The sequence below is a fragment of the Chiloscyllium plagiosum genome, unplaced genomic scaffold, assembly GCF_037043375.1.
Source record: "Chiloscyllium plagiosum isolate Xiang-an unplaced genomic scaffold, Cpla_swu_hap1 HiC_scaffold_27, whole genome shotgun sequence".
NCBI lineage: Eukaryota > Metazoa > Chordata > Chondrichthyes > Orectolobiformes > Hemiscylliidae > Chiloscyllium > Chiloscyllium plagiosum.
In genome coordinates, this window is record NW_028270165.1 from 64,268,995 (window position 1) to 64,282,874 (window position 13,880).

At 48.5% G+C, this 13,880-nt stretch overlaps 1 protein-coding gene, 1 long non-coding RNA gene and 1 pseudogene across 2 annotated transcripts in view; all 3 read left to right on the top strand.

Annotated features, from left to right (window-relative positions):
- Positions 1-13,880, top strand: part of LOC148144460 (uncharacterized) — a 587,526-nt gene that overhangs the window by 367,462 nt on the left and 206,184 nt on the right. The window lies entirely within an intron of this gene.
- Positions 1-13,880, top strand: part of LOC122545538 (uncharacterized) — an 89,211-nt gene that overhangs the window by 36,275 nt on the left and 39,056 nt on the right. The window lies entirely within an intron of this gene.
- Positions 1-13,880, top strand: part of LOC148144470 (uncharacterized) — a 34,792-nt pseudogene that overhangs the window by 5,142 nt on the left and 15,770 nt on the right.

Sequence of the window (13,880 nt, forward strand, 5' to 3'; positions counted from 1 at the left end):
TGATCTTTGAGGGGCCCTATTCTTTCCCTTGTTATCCTTTTGTCCTTAACGTATTTATAAAAACCCTTTGGGTTATCCATGACTCTATTTGCCAAAACTATCGCATGTCCCCTTTTTGCCCTCATGATTTCCCTCTTAAGTATGCTCGTACTGCCTTTATACTCTAAGGATTCACTCGATCTCTCTGCCGATACCTGATATAGGCATCCTTCTTTATCTTAACCAAAATCTCATTTTCTGTAGTCATCCAGCATTCCCCAACCTACCAGCCTTTCCTTTCACCCTAACAGGAATATACTCTACATCAGACAATCACCTGATGAAGGAGCGTCGCTCCGAAAGCTAGTGTGCTTCCAAGTAAACCTGTTGGACGATAACCTGGTGTTGTGTGATTTTTAACTTTGTACACCCAAGTCCAACACTGGCATCTCCGAATCAGGAATATACTGTGTCTGGACTCTTGTTATCTCATATTTGAATGCTTCCCATTTTCCAGCAGTCCTTTAACCTGCGAACATCTGCCCCCAATCAGCTTTTGAAAGATCTTGCCTAATACCTGAGTCTTCCTCCAATTTAGAACTTCAACTTTTAGATCTGATATATTATTTTCAATCACTATTCTAATGTTCATAGGATCATAGTTGCTGGCCCTTAGGTTTTGCACCCTCGCCAGTATGTACATCCATATTGTGAATTAGAAAATGTCCTTGGACACACTTGACAAATTCCTGTATTTTGCAGATAGGTAAATGGGCAGGAGTTATACCTTGGGTCCACTCTTCCTTCATTCCCATCAACCCTAACCCCATTCCCACCCCAATAGTCTAACGGCACTTTCCCCTGCAACTGCCGAATGTGTGACACCAGCCCATTTACCTGCTCCCTCCTCACTATCCAAGGGCCCAAACTTACCTTCCAGGTGAAGCAGCACTTTACCTGCACTTCCCACAACCCAGTCTACTGCATTTGCTGCTCACAATGTGGTCTCATCTACATTGGGGAAAATGAAGCATTAACTGGGTGACTGCTGCACAGAACATCTACGTTCTGCACGCAAAAAGACCCTGAGCTTCCGGTTGCCTGCCAATTCCACACCCCACCCTGTTCCCTGGCCAACATCTCTGTCTCAGGTTTGCTGTAGTGTTCCAGCGAAGCTCAGCACCAGCAGAACGACGAGCACCGAATATTACACTTGGGGACCATACATCCCTCTGGTCCCAATATCGAATTCAATAATTCTAGGGCCTGAAATCCATAGTATCCTCGTCCCTTCCACACACACCAAGCCTTGTTATCACATAGTCTGTCATTACACACTACCTATTCTTAGCCACGAACAGTCTTCATTCACCCTCCCACGCAGATGGTTATCAACTCCCTTTCCTGTACAACAGTTCTTCCCTCGCTTTGGGCTCTGTCCTGGTCTATCATTTACTGCATCCGCCTTCCTCCCACAATATCTCCTGCATATTAACCAACGTTTTCCCAATCACCATCAGTTCTGTGGAAGGGTCACCGGCAACTACTGTTTTTTTGTTTCTGATATACAGCATCCACAGTTCTTTCACCTTTTTAGTGAGGTCGAGTTGGAAATTGTTTCGACAGACAGAAGGAGAGGAGGGAGAGACAGAACAGACATGAACTGTTGATCTCCGTTGTTTCTCATAACGTAAAATCATTGCAGTGCGATCATTTCCCTTAAGTATGAATAGAGGTTGCAGGATGCTGGCAGCCGCTTCGTGAGGTTGTGGCGCAACGTTAGCGCGTCTGACTTCAGATCAGAAGGTTGCGTGTTCGAATCACGTCAGGCTCACTGGCGTCAACTTCTTACATTTCAAATCAATAAAGGAGTCCGTTTACTCCGTATATCTGTTGGGCCAAATCTTCTTTGCAGAAATTTTCGATCACACGTGAGGCTTTGCTGTCAATTTGATTATTGAACACTGGGTCAGGGAGGTGGTGTGCCCATTGTCTGGGTAACTGCTCAGCTCCCCCCAGTTCATCACGGGATTTAAACACAGCCGCCTCCCTCTGGGCAGCCGCTTCGTTCAGTTGGTGACAGCGCGGTGTGAATAACGTAATACCGATATTTGTACAACATAATCCAGAGACTCCCAGCTTTATGTTTCAATCTATCAGGAGAGTGATAGCGAGTTCAGATAGAAATGTTTCCCACCAACAGCAAATCCTTTCCTCTCACTGGACACAGTTAAAATTATCTTTATTCAACAGGAGGAGCGGAAACTCGAGTCTGACGCCTCTCCACATTAACGGTGAGCCTGAATTTTATAAACGGTGGCAGTAAAATCCAGTGGCGGACACTGATTTGGTTCAATCGATTTTTTTTTGCCAAGCATAATTCACTGGGAGGATGCTGCCGTGTGAAACAGCGTGGGGAATTACTACAGGGCCTCCTGCACATGGAACACACCGCAACTGATGTGTTTCACCTTCACCAGTTTATTCCTATCTCGGAGAAGAGAGGTTTGATGATTCGGATCATAGCAGCCAGACAGAGGACAGGAGAAGAGCACTCAGACCTTCACAAGCTTTTCACCACAGCTGGGTCATCGTGGCCCGTGTATCAGTTTGGGATAGTAATCTGCATCTACTGACTGGAAGCACAGCAAATTGGAGAGCTGGTGGGAATATCACACAGGAGAAAACGGCTTCGACCTATCAACTGGATAGGTCCCAATGCGCAACTCCGTTCACCTCAACTGTATAACTGTAAACAAATTACTCAGTGATTCAAAGGAATACTGGGTTTTGAATCTGCATTGTGTCATGTACCTTCGAGAATGATGTCAAAACACCTTCATTGCTGTGATGGAGTACACAGTTGGGCAGAAAATATCCGTTGTCAAATTTCCTACGTTCTGTTGGGCGGCACGGTGGTACAGTGGTTAGCACTGCTGCCTCACAGCGCCAGAGACCCGGGTTCAATTCCCGCCTCAGGCGACTGACTGTGTGGAGTTTGCACATTCTCCCCGTGTCTGCGTGGGTTTCCTCCGGGTGCTCCGGTTTCCTCCCACAATCCAAAGATGTGCAGGGCCAGGTGAATTGTCCATACTAAATTACCTGTAGTGTTAGGTAAGGGGTAAATGTAGGGATATGGGTGGGTTTCGCTTCGGCGGGGCGGTTTGGAATTGTTGGCCCGAAGGGCCTGTTTCCACACTGTAATCTAATCTAAAAAAAAAACTCCGATTTCACTCAGAATCACGAAATGTGTGACAGCGCAGACTGAGGCTACGCAGCCCACCTTAGCTCTGCTGGCTCAACACAATATGTAAATAAGTGCCTTCTCCCTGTAAATCGTCACATTGAACATGCCCACCGAATTCCCTTTTGTGTCCATTGAATCTGCCTTTTTGTCACTGTCAGACAGCGACTTACTGACCCCACTCCCTGTGCGAAAACGGTCTTCCTAATGTCACTTTTACTTATTTTGCTGATGACTTTAAATCTCTGCCAAATCGTTCTCGATCCTTTCAGGCCTGGGAGCATTTTCACTGTATTATTTCCTCTGTCTGTGTTGAGCCAGGTGGGCTGCGTAGCCTCAGTCTGCGCTGTCACACATTTCGTGACTCTGTCTAAAACCCTCATGACGTGGAAAACTTCAATCAGACCAGCTTTCAGCCCTCTGTTCTCCAACGAGAGCTACCCCAAACTTTCCAATCTCCCTTCATTGCTGACATTCCTCAGGACGGTACCATTCACGTTAACCTGTTCAGCGCCGTCTGCAATCACTTCACTTCCCCGCTTCCTGAAGTATCACCCTCAGAATTGAGCGTAATACAGGTGGAGAATTCATTCAGACTCGGATTGCGCGGTCGAAAAATCTGCAATAGTTTTTTTCACTTTGAACAAGTGTTTCCCTTCGCCATGTTCACTGCAATGGCAGCTCTGCGCCGTCCCTAATTCAGGCAGTCCGATCTTATTTAACGAAGCGGCTTTTTGAGAAATTTCATCAGGTATTTTTGCTCAGGTCAATTTAAGGAATGATGATTCGCCTGGGATTGGAACCCGGGAATTCTAACACGGCTGCATATGCTCGAAGACCCAAAGCTAGAATCAAATCCCAGACTAACGAGCCACCAGCCATGAGTGCAGCCACCTCCGGAAGCAGCTGAGACATGCTCAGTACGAAATACATTGTGCATTGCTCCCAGAATTGCAAGAAGAGAAGAGTTTCAAGAACATCTGCTTCTCAATCTGTCTCGCTGCTCCCAGGACGCTGCTGTTTGTCCCGTCCCCAGGGACCAGACTCTCTCCACTGGTGGATAATTGAACCATTTCGTTTCTACTTGCAAGCTGTGCTGGTGGAAGGCAGAGCCCATTCACTCTTCTGCTCTCTCACACTATTACGTGAGGCAGGAGAAGTCAGTTACAGTCATGCGTAGGAAATGGGCAACTTTGAACTTGTTCCAAAGGTCCTGTTAACGGAGAGATAGAAAGATGCTGTGCTGCCGGGACAGAGAGAAATGGACACAAGAGACTCTTCCCTCAGGTAAATTGATATCAGTACATTTTTGTGCAGCCTGCTTGGTGTTCAGAATTTGTCTAAACACAACAATCCTGAGTCAGTTGAAACTTTCTCAGTGTGAAATACATTCCACATTGCTCCAAGAATTGCAAGCAGCAAATTGTTTCCAGAACATCTGCTTGTCATGCTGTCCCTGGGGCGCTGATGTTTGTCTCATCCCCAGGAACTGGTCTATCTCCACTGGCGGATAATTAAACCAATTTGTTTCTACTTGTACTCTTTTCTGGAGGGAAGGAAGAGTCGATTCGCTCTGCTGCTCTTTAACTCCCAATCCCTTGGGGTGAGAGGTATCACTTACACTTTGTGGGTGGCACGGTGGCACAGTGGTTAGCACTGCTGCCTCACAGCGCTAGAGACCCGGGTTAAATTCCCGCCTCAGGCTACTGACTGTGTGGAGTTTGCAGGTTCTCCCCGTGTCTGCGTGGGTTTCCTCCGGGTGCTCCGGTTTCCTCCCACAGTCCAAAGATGTGCAGGTCAGGTGAATTGGCCATGCTAAATTCCCCGTATTGTTAGGTAAGGGGTAAATGTAGGGGTATGGGCGAGTTGCGCTTCGGCGGGTCCTTGTGGACTTGTTGGGCCGAAGGGCCTGTTTCCACACTGTAAGTAATCTAATGCGTGGGAAGTGAGTAACTTTGATTGTGAATTTCCTCGATAAGGTCTGTTATCGGAGAGATAGAAAGATGCTGTGCTGGCGGGGCAGAGAGAAGTGGACACCGAGGACTCTTCCCTCAGGTAGATTCATATGAGTACATTGTTGTGCAGCCTGCTTGGTGTTAAGAATTCGTCTTCACGCAGCAATCTTACAGAAAATCTCTCGCAAAGTGGGCATTGCTTTCATCGCTGCGACCGTGCAGGAGTTAACATCCGAGCCCAAGTGCCTCAGATGAACAGAATCCGAGTGAAACCGTCACTCACTGAGAGTCATCCCCACGGCACAGAGCTGCGGGACTGCAGGCAGTCCAACACGGAAGGGGCGGTTAAATGAACCATTGTCGCTCCCTCAGCCTCTCTGTCCCATAAACAGGCAGCGGGACGGCATATACGCGTACCATCGTTCTGCCGCCGACAGAGGCGGTCCAGCCCATCGTGTCCACGACGACTCTCTGCCACGTGTCTCTCTCTGAGGTGATTCACAATCAGTGATATCTGTCCGAATACTAAGGGGCTGTGTCTGAATGGTGATACAGTTTCTGACGTGCTGATCGTCTTGTCATTCACGTCCGAACCGGCGTGGCGAACTGCGGCAGGCAAGGCACGAGATCACAAGGTATGCGTCTCAGCTCACTGGCATCTCAGAGAAGTGGGTCTGCGATTCAGTTCGTCGGAAGCCGACGAAGAACAAGAGAAGACCACTCAAACTTCGAAAACCAAGTTACTTGAACGGTGTGAGTTTGGGTATGATCCGGGGCATTCAGACAGTCGTTTGAAAGGCAAGATGCTGAGCAGAGTGCCATTACAAAGGAAAGTTGCTCATGGAGACACTGAGCAATAGCAGAGGATGGTTTCGATCCATCGACCTCGGGGTTACGGGACCAGCAGGCTCCCGCTGCGCCACGTTGCCCCGCCGCACAGCTCCCGCTGCGCCACGCTGCCCCGCCGCACAGCGCCCTCTGCTGCAGGTCCCTTCAGCCTTTCGTCTGGCGCGTGGCAGGCACGTTCGAGACTGATGTCAAAGATCTCCACTGCTGTCGTCTAATATGGTGTTGCGCCGACGTATGGAGGCTGTGTAAATACAAACTTTTTCTAACTTCCCACATTCTGTTGGTCGAACTGTGATTTCACTCTGAATAGACGCCATGCGGCCCACCTTCGCTCTGCTGGGTCGACACAGTAAGTGAACGTGGGTCTCTGTTCGTATCATTCTCTTGCCTTCTCCCTGTAATTCTGCACATTGTTACTTTAAACATGACCACCGGATTCCCGTTTGCGTCTAATGAATCTGCCTCTGTGTCAGTGTCAGTTAGGGATTTACTGACCCCAACCACTCCCTGTACGAAAGCGTTCTTCCTGATGTCACTTTTGGTTATTTTCCTCATGACTTTAAAAGTCTGCCGAATCGTTGCCGATCCTTTCAGGCGTGGGAGCATTTTGACGACATTACTTTCTCTGTCTAGACTTCGCATGACTTGGAAAGCTTCAATCGGGCCAGATTTCAAACTTCTGTTCTCCGAAGAGAGCTGTCCCAAATTTCCAATCCACCCTCATCGCTGACAGCCCTCAAACACCGCACCACTCACGTCAACCTTTTCAACGGTATCGCCAATCATTTCACTTCGCTGCTTTCTGTCCCATTGGTACGCCAGGGAGCCCAACCTCGTAAAACGAAAGTGCTTTTTGAGAAAATTAAGCAGGCACGTTTGCATAAGTCACGAAACGTGGGTTTGTCCGGGATTTGAACCTGGGATCTCTCGCACGTCTGCATCGATGAAGACCCAAAGCGAGAATCACACCGCTAGACCAACGAGCCAACCAGCGGGCGCCCCTGCGACCCCACTCTACCTCTTGAACCAGCTGAGTCTTGCTCAGAGTGAAGTGTAGTTGACATTTAACAGGCTGGGGCTGTTTTCTCTGGAACGTCGGAGGGTGACTTTATGCAAAATTATGAGGGGCATGGATAGGATAAATAGGCAAAGTCTTTTCCCTGGGGTCGGGGTGTCAAGAACTAGGGGGGCATAGATTTAGGGTGAGAGGAGAAAGATATAAAAGAGACCTAAGGGGCAACTTTTTCACGCAGAGGGTGGTGCGTGTATGGAATGAGCTGCCAGAGAAAATGGCGGAGGCTGGTAAAATTGCAACATTTAAGAGGCGCTTGGATGGATATATGAATAGGAAGGGTTTGGAGGTATATGGGCCGGGTGCTGGCAGGTGGGACACGATTAGGGGGGAATATCTGATCGGCATGGACGGGTTGGATCGAAGGGTCTGTTTCCATGCTGTATATCTCTACGACTCTATGAACAGCTGCTTCTCATTCTGTCTCTCTGCTGCCGTTTGCCCGTCCCCAGGAACCGGACCCTCTCTACTGGCAGAAAATTAAACCGTTTTCTTTCTAAACTTTTCTCTGACACCGGAGTGACCAGTGACAGGTATTGCCCTCCTCAACATAGGGTACAGAGAATAGGAGAAGACCCCGCAGACCTCTATGAGTGTGTCATCTCAACTGTGCATACTGGGCCTGTGCATCAATGTGAAATATTTACGTCGAAGTTTTTTGGGAAGCAGATGAGAAGGCGAGGTGCACAACAGTGCGCCGTTACGCGGGAAAGCTGCTAAAGATCACATTGAGTGAATAGGAGAGATGGTTTCCCTTCTGGGTTATGCTCCCATCACGCACCGGCAGACATATCGCCGACAAGCAAATATGAACTCTGTCTAAATTACGACATTCTGTTTTTATGAACCGTGATTTCACTCAGAGGCACAATTTACCTGCTCCCTCCTGAATATCCTTCCAGGTTCGAACATACCTTCCAGGTGAAGCAGCACTTTACCTGCACATTTGCCGCAACCTCGTCTACTGCATTCGCTGCTCAGTGTCGTTTCCCCAACGGAGCATGAAGTATAAACTGGATGACTGCTTCGCAGAACATCTTGGTTCTGCCCGCAAATAAAGGCCCTGAGCTTCTGCTTTCCTGCCACTTTAACACGCCACCCTGTTCCCTGGCCAACATCTCTGACTCAGGCTTGCAGCAGTGTTCCAGCAAAGCTCAGCTCCAGATGGAAGAACAACGCCTCATATTCCACTTCCAAAGCCTACAGCCGTCCGGTCTTCAAGATCGAGTTCCATGACTTTATGGCCTGAAATCCCCCATGTCGTTGACCCCTACCACATACATAGGAGCCCTTGTTATCACATAGTCTGCTACGACACACTACTTATTGTTAGCCACTAACGGTCTCCATTAACAGTTATTCACCCTCCAACACGGATCGTTATTCACTCCTTTGTTCCTCCTATTGTTTTCTCTCTGAGCTGGCGGGAAAGTGAGCAATGTACACTGGAGACTCTCAGCCAGCTGAAACTTGCTCAGTGTGAAATACATTCCACTTTGCTCCAAGAATTGCAAGCAACAAAGAGTTTCCAGAACATCTGCTTGTCATTCTGTCCCCGGGATGCGGTTTCTGACATGCGGATCGTCTTGTCATTCACGTCCGAAACGGCGATTTGAACCCGGGATCTCTCTCAGATGACAAGCAACATGAGTTTGACTGGGACAACACTACTATTATAGGACAAGCCAAAACAGAGAACAGCCATGGAATTCGTAGAGGCATGGGACTCATCCACAGATTCTATCAACAAGCACATCGACCTGGACCCAATATACCGGCCACTGCAGCGGACAGCTGGAACTGACAACCGGAAGCGGCAGGTACAAACCACTATAAATGCCGGAGGAAACATCACAGAAGCGCTTCACAGGAGGCTCCCAAGCACTGAGGATGTCACCTAGACAGGGGACTAAACGTCTGCAACACAAATTCCCAGCTCGGCGAACAGAATCACAACAAAGGTTTTGCTTGCAGGAACTGAGTGACATAAACAGGATGCTCTCAAATTTCGACAGGAATTACACTTCCGTTCAAGATTTGCGGAAAGCTCTGTAGCTCGGCTGCCGATTGTCAGAGCTCACCGAGCTGGGAAGTTGATTTGCAGGCGTTACATCCTCTGTCTAGTTGACATCTTCAGTGCGTTGGAGCCACCTGTGAAGCGCTGCTGTACTGTGTCTTCTGGAATGTATTTGGTTCTGTTTCTGCTGCTTTTGTTTGACCGTTCTGGTTGGCGTATGTCAATGTGTTTATTGGTGGAGTCCGTGGATGAGTGCCGTGTTTGTTGAATTTCTCTGGCTGACGTCTGTTTAGATGTACTATGACCGTTGTGCTGTCCCAGTCGATTTTATCGTCCTTGTCATCTGTGTTTGTGTGGGTACCAGAGATAGTGTTTAATGGGTAGATGTTGTTCATGGTTACAGATTGCTAGTTGTCTGCCTGTTTGTCCTGTACTGTCGACTTTTCGTGCAGCCTTTGCATGGAATCTTGTAAACTATATTTGTTTTCCACATGATGTGGTTGAGTCTTTTGTTCTGGTGAGTTGTTGTCTGAGCGTGGCTGTCAGTTTATGGGCTGTCATGAATCCGAGTGGTCGGAGATGTCTGGCTGTAAGTTCTGTGAGGTTTATTATATAAGGTAAAGTGGTGAGTGTGTTGGGTCGTGGCAGATCCTTGTCTCGTTGTTTGTCTGCTCGGCTCTTGTGGATGAAGTTGCGGGCATATCCGTTCCTGGTGAAGCCTCTGTAGACGTGTTCTTCTTCCTTTCACAGGTCGGCAGTGCTGCAGTGTGTAGTCACCCTTTGGAACAGCGTCCTAATGCAGCTTCTCTTGTCTGTGTTTTGATGGTTGTAGTTCAGGGTCTGGTCTGGGGGTGTGGCTTTTCTGTACACTTTTGTAGCACATCCCCCGTTCTGTGTCCTTTCTCCCATAGACCGTTAGCTTCCAGTTTCCTGTCACTTCAACTTCCCACTGTGTTCCCATGACAACATTTCAGTCTCTGATTTGCTGCAGTGCTGCCACAAGGCACAGCGCAAGCTGGAAGAGCGGAACCTCATTTTCTCCTGAGAGACCGTGCTACCTTCAGGACCCAACGCCGAGTTCAATCATTTTAGAACCTGTCCACCTTCTTCCACGGTCTTTACCCGCCCACTGATTCCATCAGTTCCGAAGACGGATCGTTGGGCTCAAAACATTATCTCTCCTTTTTCTCCACAGATGGACTAGACCTGCTGGTTTTGTTAATTTGAAAATAAACAAAATGAGTAGGGAGACAGAATGAGAAGCACTGTTCTGGAAACTCTTTTGCTGCTTGCAATTCTGAGAACAATGGCGAATGTATTTCACACTGAGCAAGTCTCAGCTGGTTCAGGAGGTGCTGGAGCCAGTGGCTCGTTGGTCTAGGGGTATGATTCTCGCATTGGGTCTTCTAACGGGCAGACTTGCGAGAGATCCCGGCTTTCTTGACTTGTGCAAAAATGCCCGATTAAACTTCTCAAAAGGCACCTTCGTTAAACGAGGCTGGGCTCCCTGGAGTACGAATGGGGCAGGTAGCGGGGAAGTGAAATGATTGGAGATAGCGTTGAACAGGTTGATGTGAGTGATCCCGTTTTTGAGGAAGGTCAGCGATGAAGGTAGTTTGAAAAATTGGGACAGCTCTCCTCGGAGAACAGAAGTTTGAAATCCGGCGTGGCAAGTTTTCCAAGTCATGAGGGGACTAGAGATTGGAAACAATGTCGTGAAAGTGTTCCCACGCCTGAAAGTATCGAGAACGATTCGGCAGCGTTTTAAATTCATGAGGAAAAGAAGTAAAAGTGACATTCGGAAGAACGTTTTCGTACAAGGAATGGTTAGGGTCAGTAAATCCCTGTCTGACAGTAATAAAGAGGCAGATTCAATGGACACAAAATTGAATTCGGTGGACATGTTCGACCAACAGAATGTTCATATTAACACAGCCTCCACACCTCTGCGCAGCAGTATATTACATAACAGCAGTGGAGATCTTTGATATGAGTCTGGAACGTGCATGCCAGATGACTGTCGAAAAGCTGAAGGGTTCTGAGAAAACGCACGGCATACTAAACACAGAGTGACGCAACGAAAGCGTGCGGGCCCCACAACCCAGAGGCCCATAGCTCGAGACCATCCTCTATTGCTATTGCTCAAACTCTCCTTGAGCAGCTTTCCTTTGTCGTGAGTCTCTGTTCTATATCTTTCCTTTGCATCTGCTCCCCAAAACTTCGAGTGTCTGAGTGACATGTATCGTACTGATAGACTCGCCAAATTCACGCAGGCGAAGTGACTCGCTTCTGGAGGTCTGAGTGGTCTTCTCCTATTCTCCGTCGAGTTCCTCTGAAGTGAATTGTAAAACCACTTTTCTGAGATGTCAATGAGCTGATAAAGTTGAAACACATGCCTTACGTTTTTGTCCATTCCCTGCAGTAATTCGCCATGCCGGTTCGGACGTGAATGATAAGCGGGCGGCTTGTCAGAAACCGCATTACGACTCAGACACATTCCCCCACGATTAGGACAGATCACCGATTGTGAATAACTTCAGAGAGAGGCAAGTGACAGATAATCGCCGTGGACTCGATGGGCTGAACAGCTTCTGTGCGCGAGAATGATGCTACGTGTTTGTGCCGTCCCACTGCCTGTCTCTGGGACAGAGAGGCTGAGGGAGCAAAACTGGTTCATTTTTAACCGTCCCTTCCGTGTTGGACTGCCTGCAGTCCCTCAGCTCAGGGCCATGGGGATGACTCTCAGTGAGTGAAGGTTTCACTCGGATTCTCTTCATCTGGGACACTTGGGGCTCAGATGTTAACTGCTGTGCTGTCGCAGCAAAGAAAGCGATGCCCACTTTGCAATAGACTTTCCGTAAGATTGCTACGTGAGGACGATTTCTGAACAGCAAGAAGGTGGCACAACAATGTAAATTTACCTGGGCGAAGAGTCCTCGGTGTCCATTTCTTTCTGTCCTGCCAAAACAGCATCTTTTTATCTCCACGATAACAGACCCATGGAGAAAGTTCACAATCAAAGTTGTTCATGTTCCCCGCATTAATGTAACTGACACCTCAGACCCCAAGGGTTTCAGAGAGAGAGAGAGAGAGAGCAGAAGAGCGAATGGACTCTACCCGCCCCCCACCCTACACTTCGTCCCACCCCCAGAACAATGTGCAAGTAGAAATAAAATGGTTTAATTATCCACCAGTGGGGGTAGTCCAGTTCCTGGGGATGAGACAAATATCAGCGCCCCGGGGACAGAATGGCAAGCAGATGTTCTGGAAACGCTTTGCTGCTTGCAATTCTTGGAGCAATGTGGAATGTACTTCACACTGAGCAAGTTTCAGCTGGTTCAGAGTCTCCGAAGAACGTTGCTGCGTTTGCCGCCAGCTCAGAGAGAGAACAATAGGAAGGACGTAGGAGTGAATAACGATCCGCGTGAGAGGGCGAATAACTGTTAATGGAGACTGTTAGCGGCTAACAATACGTAGTGTGTCATAGCAGACGAGGTGATAACAAGGAGTCGTTTGTGTGGTAGGGGTCAAGGACATGGGGGAGTTCAGGCCCTAAAGTTATGGAACTCGATGTTGAAGACCGGAGGGCTGTATGGTCTCCAAGTGGAAAATGAGGTGTTGTTCTTTCATCTGGAGCTAGAACACTGCTGCAAGCCTGAGACAGAGATGTTGGCCAGGGAACAGGGTGATGTGTTAAAGTGGCAGGCAACCGCAAGGCCAGGGCCTTTATTTCTGCGGGCAGAACCGGGATGTTCTGCGAAGCAGTCACCCAGTTTATGCTTCATGTTCCATTGGGGAAACGACACTGTGAGCAGCGAATGCAGTGGACTAGGTTGTGGCAAAAGTGTTGCTTCACCTGGCAGGTATGTTTGAGCCCTTGGATATTCAGGAGGGAGCAGGTAAATGAGCAGGTGTTACACATTCGGCGGTTGCAGGGGAAAGTGCCTTGGCACTATGGGAGGTGGGTGTGGGGTGTTGCGAGTGAAGGAAGAGTGGAACTTATTGTTCTCTCTCTGAGCTGGCGGCAAACACAGCAATGTACATCGGAGACTCTGAACCAGCTGAAACTTGCTCAGTGTGAAGTACATTCCACATTGCTGCAAGAATTGCAATCAGTAAAGCGTTTCCAGAACATCTGCTTGTCATTCTGCCTCCGGGGCAGAATGCCCACTTTGTCTGATCCCCAGGAACTGGACTATCTCCACTGGTGGATAATGAAACCATTTTTATTTCTACTTGCACGTTGTTCTGGGGGATGGGACGGGGTGTACGGTGGGCGGCGGGTAGAGTCCATTCGCTCTTCGGCTCTCTCACTCTCTCTCTCTCTCTGAAACCCTTGGGGTGAGAGGTGTCAGTTACATTAATGCGGGGAACATGAACAACTTTGATTGTGAACTTTCTCCAAGGGTCTGTTATCGGAGAGATAGAAAGATGCTGTACTGGCAGGACAGAAAGAAATGGACACCGAGAACTCTTCGCCCAGGTAAATTCACATTGCTGTGCAGCCTTCTTGGTGTTCAGAAATCGTCTTCACGCAGCGATCTTACGGAAAGTCTATTGCAAAGTGGGCATCGCTTTCTTTGCTGCGACTGCGCAGCAGTTAACATCTGAGCCCCAAAGTGTCCCAGATGAAGAGAATCCGAGTGAAACCTTCACTCACTGAGAGTCATCCCCACGGCTCTGAGCTGAGGGACTGCAGGCTGTCCAACACAGAAGGGACGGTTAAAAATGAACCAGTTTTGCTCCCTCAGCCTCTCTGTCCCA